Raw genomic sequence first — 7,941 nt, 5'->3', positions numbered from 1 at the left:
TCAAAACTCCAACATTAATTTCTTTTTTTTTATCTCTTCAAAAGTCCAACATTTTGTTTTTACCTCTTCAAAAGTCCAACTTTTTTTTTTACCTCTTCAAAAGCCCAACATTTTTTTTTTTTTTTTACCTCTTCAAAACTCCAACATTTTTTTAAACTTTTTTTTACCTCTTCAAAACTCCAAAATTAAAATATTTATTTCTTTTTTTACCTCTTCAAAACTCCAACATTAAAATAATTATTTCTTTTTTACCTCTCTTAAACTCCAACATGATTTTTTTTTTTTTTTTTACCTCTTCAAAACTCCAACATTTTTTTTTTTTTACCTCTTCAAAACTCCAACATTAAAAGATTTATTTCTTTTTTTACCTCTTCAAAACTCCAACATTAAAATAATTCTTTCTTTTTTACCTCTCTAAAATTTCAACATAAATTATTATTATTATTTTTTTTACCTCTTCAAAACTCCAACATTAAAAGAATTCTTTCTTTTTTACCTCTTCAAAAGTCCAACTTTTTTTTTTTACCTCTCTAAAACTCCAACATATATATATATATTTTTTACCTCTTCAAATCTCCAACATTAAAATAATTCTTTCTTTTTTTTTCCTCTTCAAAACTCCAACATTATTTTATTTATTATTTGTTTTACCTCTTCAAAACTCCAACTTTAAAATAATTCTTTCTTTTTTACCTCTTCAAAAATAAAACATTAAAAGATTTATTTCTTTTTTTACCTCTTCAAAACTCCAACATTAATTTCTTTTTTTTTATCTCTTCAAAAGTCCAACATTAAAAGAATTCTTTCTTTTTTACCTCTTCAAAAGTCCAACTTTTTTTTTTACCTCTCTAAAACTCCAACATATATATATATATTTTTTACCTCTTCAAAACTCCAACTTTAAAATAATTCTTTCTTTTTTACCTCTTCAAAAATAAAACATTAAAAGATTTATTTCTTTTTTTACCTCTTCAAAACTCCAACATTAATTTCTTTTTTTTTTATCTCTTCAAAAGTCCAACATTTTTTTTTTACCTCTTCAAAAGTCCAACTTTTTTTTTTTACCTCTTCAAAACTCCAACATTTTTTTCCCTCTTCAAAACTCCAACATTAAAATAATTCTTTCTTTTTTACCTCTTCAAAACTCCAACATTTTTAAAAAAAATTTTTTTACCTCTTCAAAACTCCAACATTAAAATAATTCTTAGTTTATTACCTCTTCAAAACTCCAACATTAATTTCTTTTTTTTTTTACCTCTTCAAAAGTCCAACATTTTTTTTTTTTTACCTCTTCAAAAGTCCAACATTTTTTTAAACTTTTTTTTACCTCTTCAAAACTCCAAAATTAAAATATTTATTTCTTTTTTTACCTCTTCAAAACTCCAACATTAAAATAATTATTTCTTTTTTACCTCTCTTAAACTCCAACATGATTTTTTTTTTTTTTTTTACCTCTTCAAAACTCCAACATTTTTTTTTTTTTACCTCTTCAAAACTCCAACATTAAAAGATTTATTTCTTTTTTTACCTCTTCAAAACTCCAACATTAAAATAATTCTTTCTTTTTTACCTCTCTAAAATTTCAACATAAATTATTATTATTATTTTTTTTACCTCTTCAAAACTCCAACATTAAAAGAATTCTTTCTTTTTTACCTCTTCAAAAGTCCAACTTTTTTTTTTTACCTCTCTAAAACTCCAACATATATATATATATTTTTTACCTCTTCAAATCTCCAACATTAAAATAATTCTTTCTTTTTTTTTCCTCTTCAAAACTCCAACATTATTTTATTTATTATTTGTTTTACCTCTTCAAAACTCCAACTTTAAAATAATTCTTTCTTTTTTACCTCTTCAAAAATAAAACATTAAAAGATTTATTTCTTTTTTTACCTCTTCAAAACTCCAACATTAATTTCTTTTTTTTTATCTCTTCAAAAGTCCAACATTAAAAGAATTCTTTCTTTTTTACCTCTTCAAAAGTCCAACTTTTTTTTTTACCTCTCTAAAACTCCAACATATATATATATATTTTTTACCTCTTCAAAACTCCAACTTTAAAATAATTCTTTCTTTTTTACCTCTTCAAAAATAAAACATTAAAAGATTTATTTCTTTTTTTACCTCTTCAAAACTCCAACATTAATTTCTTTTTTTTTTATCTCTTCAAAAGTCCAACATTTTTTTTTTACCTCTTCAAAAGTCCAACTTTTTTTTTTTACCTCTTCAAAACTCCAACATTTTTTTCCCTCTTCAAAACTCCAACATTAAAATAATTCTTTCTTTTTTACCTCTTCAAAACTCCAACATTTTTAAAAAAAATTTTTTTACCTCTTCAAAACTCCAACATTAAAATAATTCTTAGTTTATTACCTCTTCAAAACTCCAACATTAATTTCTTTTTTTTTTTACCTCTTCAAAAGTCCAACATTTTTTTTTTTTTACCTCTTCAAAAGTCCAACGTTTCTTTTTTTTACCTCTTCAAAAGTCCAACATTAAAAGATTGATTTCTTTTTTACCTCTTCAAGAGTCCAACTTTTTTTTTTTTTACCTCTTCAAAACTCCAACATTATTATTATTATTTTTTTTTACCTCTTCAAAACTCCAACAGTAATATAATTATTTCTTTTTTTTACCTCTTCAAAACTCCAACATTAAAATAATTATTTATTTTTTACCTCTTCAAAACTCCAACATTAAAATAATTCTTTCTTTTTTTACCTCTTCAAAACTCCAACGTAATTTTTTTTTTTTTTTTTACCTCTTCAAAAGTCCAACATTTTTTTTTTTTTACCTCTTCAAAACTCCAACAATAAAAGATGTATTTCTTTTTTTACCTCTTCAAAACTCCAACGTTAATCCTTTTTTTTTTATCTCTTCAAAAGTCCAACATTTTTTTTTTTTACTTCTTCAAAACCCCAACATTAAAAGATTTATTTCTTTTTTTACCTCTTCAAAACTCCAATGTTATTATTATTTTTGTTTTTACCTCTTCAAAACTCCAACATTAAAAGATTTATTTCTTTTTTTACCTCTTCAAAACTCCAACATTAAAATAATTCTTTCTTTTTTACCTCTCTAAAATTTCAACATAAATTATTATTATTCTTTTTTTTACCTCTTCAAAACTCCAACATTAAAAGAATTCTTTCTTTTTTACCTCTTCAAAAGTCCAACTTTTTTTTTTTACCTCTCTAAAACTCCAACATATATATATATTTTTTTTACCTCTTCAAATCTCCAACATTAAAATAATTCTTTCTTTTTTTTTCCTCTTCAAAACTCCAACATTATTTTATTTATTATTTGTTTTACCTCTTCAAAACTCCAACTTTAAAATAATTCTTTCTTTTTTACCTCTTCAAAAATAAAACATTAAAAGATTTATTTCTTTTTTTACCTCTTCAAAACTCCAACATTAATTTCTTTTTTTTTTATCTCTTCAAAAGTCCAACATTAAAAGAATTCTTTCTTTTTTACCTCTTCAAAAGTCCAACTTTTTTTTTTACCTCTCTAAAACTCCAACATATATATATATATTTTTTACCTCTTCAAATCTCCAACATTAAAATAATTCTTTCTTTTTTTTTCCTCTTCAAAACTCCAACATTATTTTATTTATTATTTGTTTTACCTCTTCAAAACTCCAACTTTAAAATAATTCTTTCTTTTTTACCTCTTCAAAAATAAAACATTAAAAGATTTATTTCTTTTTTTACCTCTTCAAAACTCCAACATTAATTTCTTTTTTTTTTACCTCTTCAAAAGTCCAACGTTTCTTTTTTTTACCTCTTCAAAAGTCCAACATTAAAAGATTGATTTCTTTTTTACCTCTTCAAGAGTCCAAATTTTTTTTTTTTACCTCTTCAAAACTCCAACAGTAAAATAATTATTTCTTTTTTTTACCTCTTCAAAACTCCAACATTAAAATAATTATTTCTTTTTTACCTCTTCAAAACTCCAACATTAAAAGAATTCTTTCCTTTTTTACCTCTTCAAAACTCCAACGTAATTTTTTTTTTTTTTTTTTTACCTCTTCAAAACTCCAACATTTTTTTTCCCTCTTCAAAACTCCAACATTAAAATAATTCTTTCTTTTTTAACTCTTTAAAACTCCAACATTAAAATAATTCTTTGTTTATTACCTCTTCAAAACTCCAACATTAATTTCTTTTTTTTTTAGCTCTTCAAAAGTCCAACATTTTTTTTTTTTTAGCTCTTCAAAACTCCAACATTAAAAGATGTATTTCTTTTTTTACCTCTTCAAAACTCCAACGTTAATTTCTTTTTTTTTTATCTCTTCAAAAGTCCAACATTTTTTTTTTTTACCTCTTCAAAACTCCAACATTAAAAGATTTATTTCTTTTTTTACCTCTTCAAAACTCCAATGTTATTATTATTTTTGTTTTTACCTCTTCAAAAGCCCAACATTTTTTTTTTTTACCTCTTCAAAACTCCAACATTTTTTTAAAACTTTTTTTTACCTCTTCAAAACTCAAAAATTAAAAGATTTATTTCTTTTTTTACCTCTTCAAAACTCCAACATTAAAATAAATCTTTCTTTTTTACCTCTTCAAAACTCCAACATTAATTTCTTTTTTTTTTACCTCTTCAAAACTCCAACATTTTTTTTTTTACCTCTTCAAAACTGCAACATTTTTTTTTTTACCTCTTCAAAACTCCAACATTAAAATAATTCTTTCTTTTTTACTTCTCTAAAAAAAAAATTATGTTGGAGTTTCAACATTATTTATTTATTTTTTTTTTTTACCTCTTCAAAACTCCAACAATAAAAGATGTATTTCTTTTTTTACCTCTTCAAAACTCCAACATTAATTTCTTTTTTTTTACCTCTTCAAAACTCCAACATTAAAAGATTTATTTATTTTTTTACCTCTTCAAAACTCCAACATTAAACGATTTATTTATTTTTTTACCTCTTCAAAACTCCAACATTAAAAGAATTCTTTCTTTTTTACCTCTTCAAAAGTCCAACATTAATTTTTTTTTTTTTTACCTCTTAAAAAGTTTAACATTAAAATAATTCTTTCTTTTTTACCTCTTCAAAACTCCAACATTAAAAGATTTATTTCTTTTTTTACCTCTTCAAAACTCCAACATTAAACGATTTATTTATTTTTTTACCTCTTCAAAACTCCAACATTAAAAGAATTCTTTCTTTTTTACCTCTTCAAAATTCCAACATTAATTTTTTTTTTTTTTACCTCTTAAAAAGTTTAACATTAAAATAATTCTTTCTTTTTTACCTCTTCAAAACTCCAACATTTTTTATTTTTTTTTACCTCTTCAAAACTCCAACATTAAAATAATTATTTCTTTTTTACCTCTCTAAAAACTCCAACATAAATTCTTTTTTTTCTTTTTTTTACCTCTTCAAAACTCCAACATTAAAATAATTCTTTGTTTATTTCCTCCTCAAAACTCCAACATTAATTTCTTTTTTTTTTTACCTCTTCAAAAGTCCAACATTTTTTTTTTTTTTACCTCTTCAAAACTCCAACATTAAAAGATTTATTTCTTTTTTTACCTCTTCAAAACGCCAACGTTAATTTCTTTTTTTTTTATCTCTTCAAAAGTCCAACATTTTTTTTTTTTACCTCTTCAAAACTCCAACATTAAAAGATTTATTTCTTTTTTTACCTCTTCAAAACTCCAATGTTATTATTATTTTTGTTTTTACCTCTTCAAAAGCCCAACATTTTTTTTTTTACCTCTTCAAAACTCCAACATTAAAAGAAATATATTTTTTTTACCTCTTCAAAACTCCAACATTTTTTTTTTTACCTTTTCAAAACTCCAACATTTTTTTTTTTTTTTTACCTCTTCAAAACTCCAACATTAATTTTTTTTTTTTTTACCTCTTCAAAACTAAAACATGAAAAGAATTCTTTCTTTTCTACCTCTTCAAAACTCCAACATTTTTTTTTTTTTTTACCTCTTCAAAACTCCAACATTAAAAGAATTATTTCTTTTTTACCTCTCTAAAAACTCCAACATAAATTCTTTTTTTTCTTTTTTTTACCTCTTCAAAACTCCAACATTAAAATAATTCTTTGTTTATTACCTCTTCAAAACTCCAACATTAATTTCTTTTTTTTTTACCTCTTCAAAAGTCCAACATTTTTTTTTTTACCTCTTCAAAACTCCAACATTAAAAGATTTATTTCTTTTTTTACCTCTTCAAAACTCCAATATATATTTTTTTTACCTCTTCAAAACTCCAACATTAAAAGATTTATTTCTTTTTTTACCTCTTCAAAACTCCAATGTTATTATTATTTTTGTTTTTACCTCTTCAAAAGCCCAACATTTTTTTTTTTTACCTCTTCAAAACTCCAACATTTTTTTAAAACTTTTTTTTACCTCTTCAAAACTCCAAAATTAAAAGATTTATTTCTTTTTTTACCTCTTCAAAACTCCAACATTAAAAGAAATCTTTTTTTTTTACCTCTTCAAAACTCCAACATTAATTTCTTTTTTTTTACCTCTTCAAAACTCCAACATTTTTTTTTTTACCTCTTCAAAACTCCAACATTAATTTCTTTTTTTTTTTACCTCTTCAAAAGTCCAACATTTTTTTTTTTTACCTCTTCAAAACTCCAACATTAAAAGATTTATTTCTTTTTTTACCTCTTCAAAGGCCAACGTTAATTTCTTTTTTTTTTATCTCTTCAAAAGTCCAACATTTTTTTTTTTACCTCTTCAAAACTCCAACATTAAAAGATTTATTTCTTTTTTTACCTCTTCAAAACTCCAATGTTATTATTATTTTTGTTTTTACCTCTTCAAAAGCCCAACATTTTTTTTTTTACCTCTTCAAAACTCCAACATTAAAAGAAATATTTTTTTTTTACCTCTTCAAAACTCCAACATTATTATTATTTTTTTTTTTACCTCTTCAAAACTCCAACATTAAAATAATTCTTTCTTTTTTACCTCTTCAAAACTAAAACATGAAAATAATTCTTTCTTTTCTACCTCTTCAAAACTCCAACATTTTTTTTTTTTTACCTCTTCAAAACTCCAACATTAAAAAATTATTTCTTTTTTACCTCTCTAAAAACTCCAACATAAATTCTTTTTTTTCTTTTTTTTACCTCTTCAAAACTCCAACATTAAAATAATTCTTTGTTTATTACCTCTTCAAAACTCCAACATTAATTTCTTTTTTTTTTACCTCTTCAAAAGTCCAACATTTTTTTTTTTTACCTCTTCAAAACTCCAACGTTAATTTCTTTTTTTTTTATCTCTTCAAAAGTCCAATATAGATTTTTTTTACCTCTTCAAAACTCCAACATTAAAAGATTTATTTCTTTTTTTACCTCTTCAAAACTCCAATGTTATTATTATTTTTGTTTTTACCTCTTCAAAAGCCCAACATTTTTTTAAAACTTTTTTTTACCTCTTCAAAACTCCAAAATTAAAAGATTTATTTCTTTTTTTACCTCTTCAAAACTCCAACATTAAAAGAAATCTTTTTTTTTTACCTCTTCAAAACTCCAACATTTTTTTTTTACCTCTTCAAAACTCCAACATTAATTTTTTTTTTTTTTTTACCTCTTCAAAACTCCAACATTAAAATAATTCTTTCTTTTTTACCTCTTCAAAACTAAAACATGAAAAGAATTCTTTCTTTTCTACCTCTTCAAAACTCCAACATTTTTTTTTTTTACCTCTTCAAAACTCCAACATTAAAAGAATTATTTCTTTTTTACCTCTCTAAAAACTCCAACATAAATTATTTTTTTTCTTTTTTTTTACCTCTTCCAAACTCCAACATTAAAATAATTATTTGTTTATTACCTCTTCAAAACTCCAACATTAATTTCTTTTTTTTTACCTCTTCAAAAGTCCAACATTTTTTTTTTTTTACCTCTTCAAAACTCCAACATTAAAAGATTTATTTCTTTTTTTAGC

Source organism: Callionymus lyra, unplaced genomic scaffold (genome assembly GCF_982586985.1).
Source record: "Callionymus lyra unplaced genomic scaffold, fCalLyr1.hap1.1 HAP1_SCAFFOLD_28, whole genome shotgun sequence".
Classification (NCBI taxonomy): Eukaryota; Metazoa; Chordata; class Actinopteri; order Syngnathiformes; family Callionymidae; genus Callionymus; species Callionymus lyra.
The sequence above is the reverse complement of the archived record's forward strand: the minus strand, read 5'-3'. Positions refer to the sequence as shown.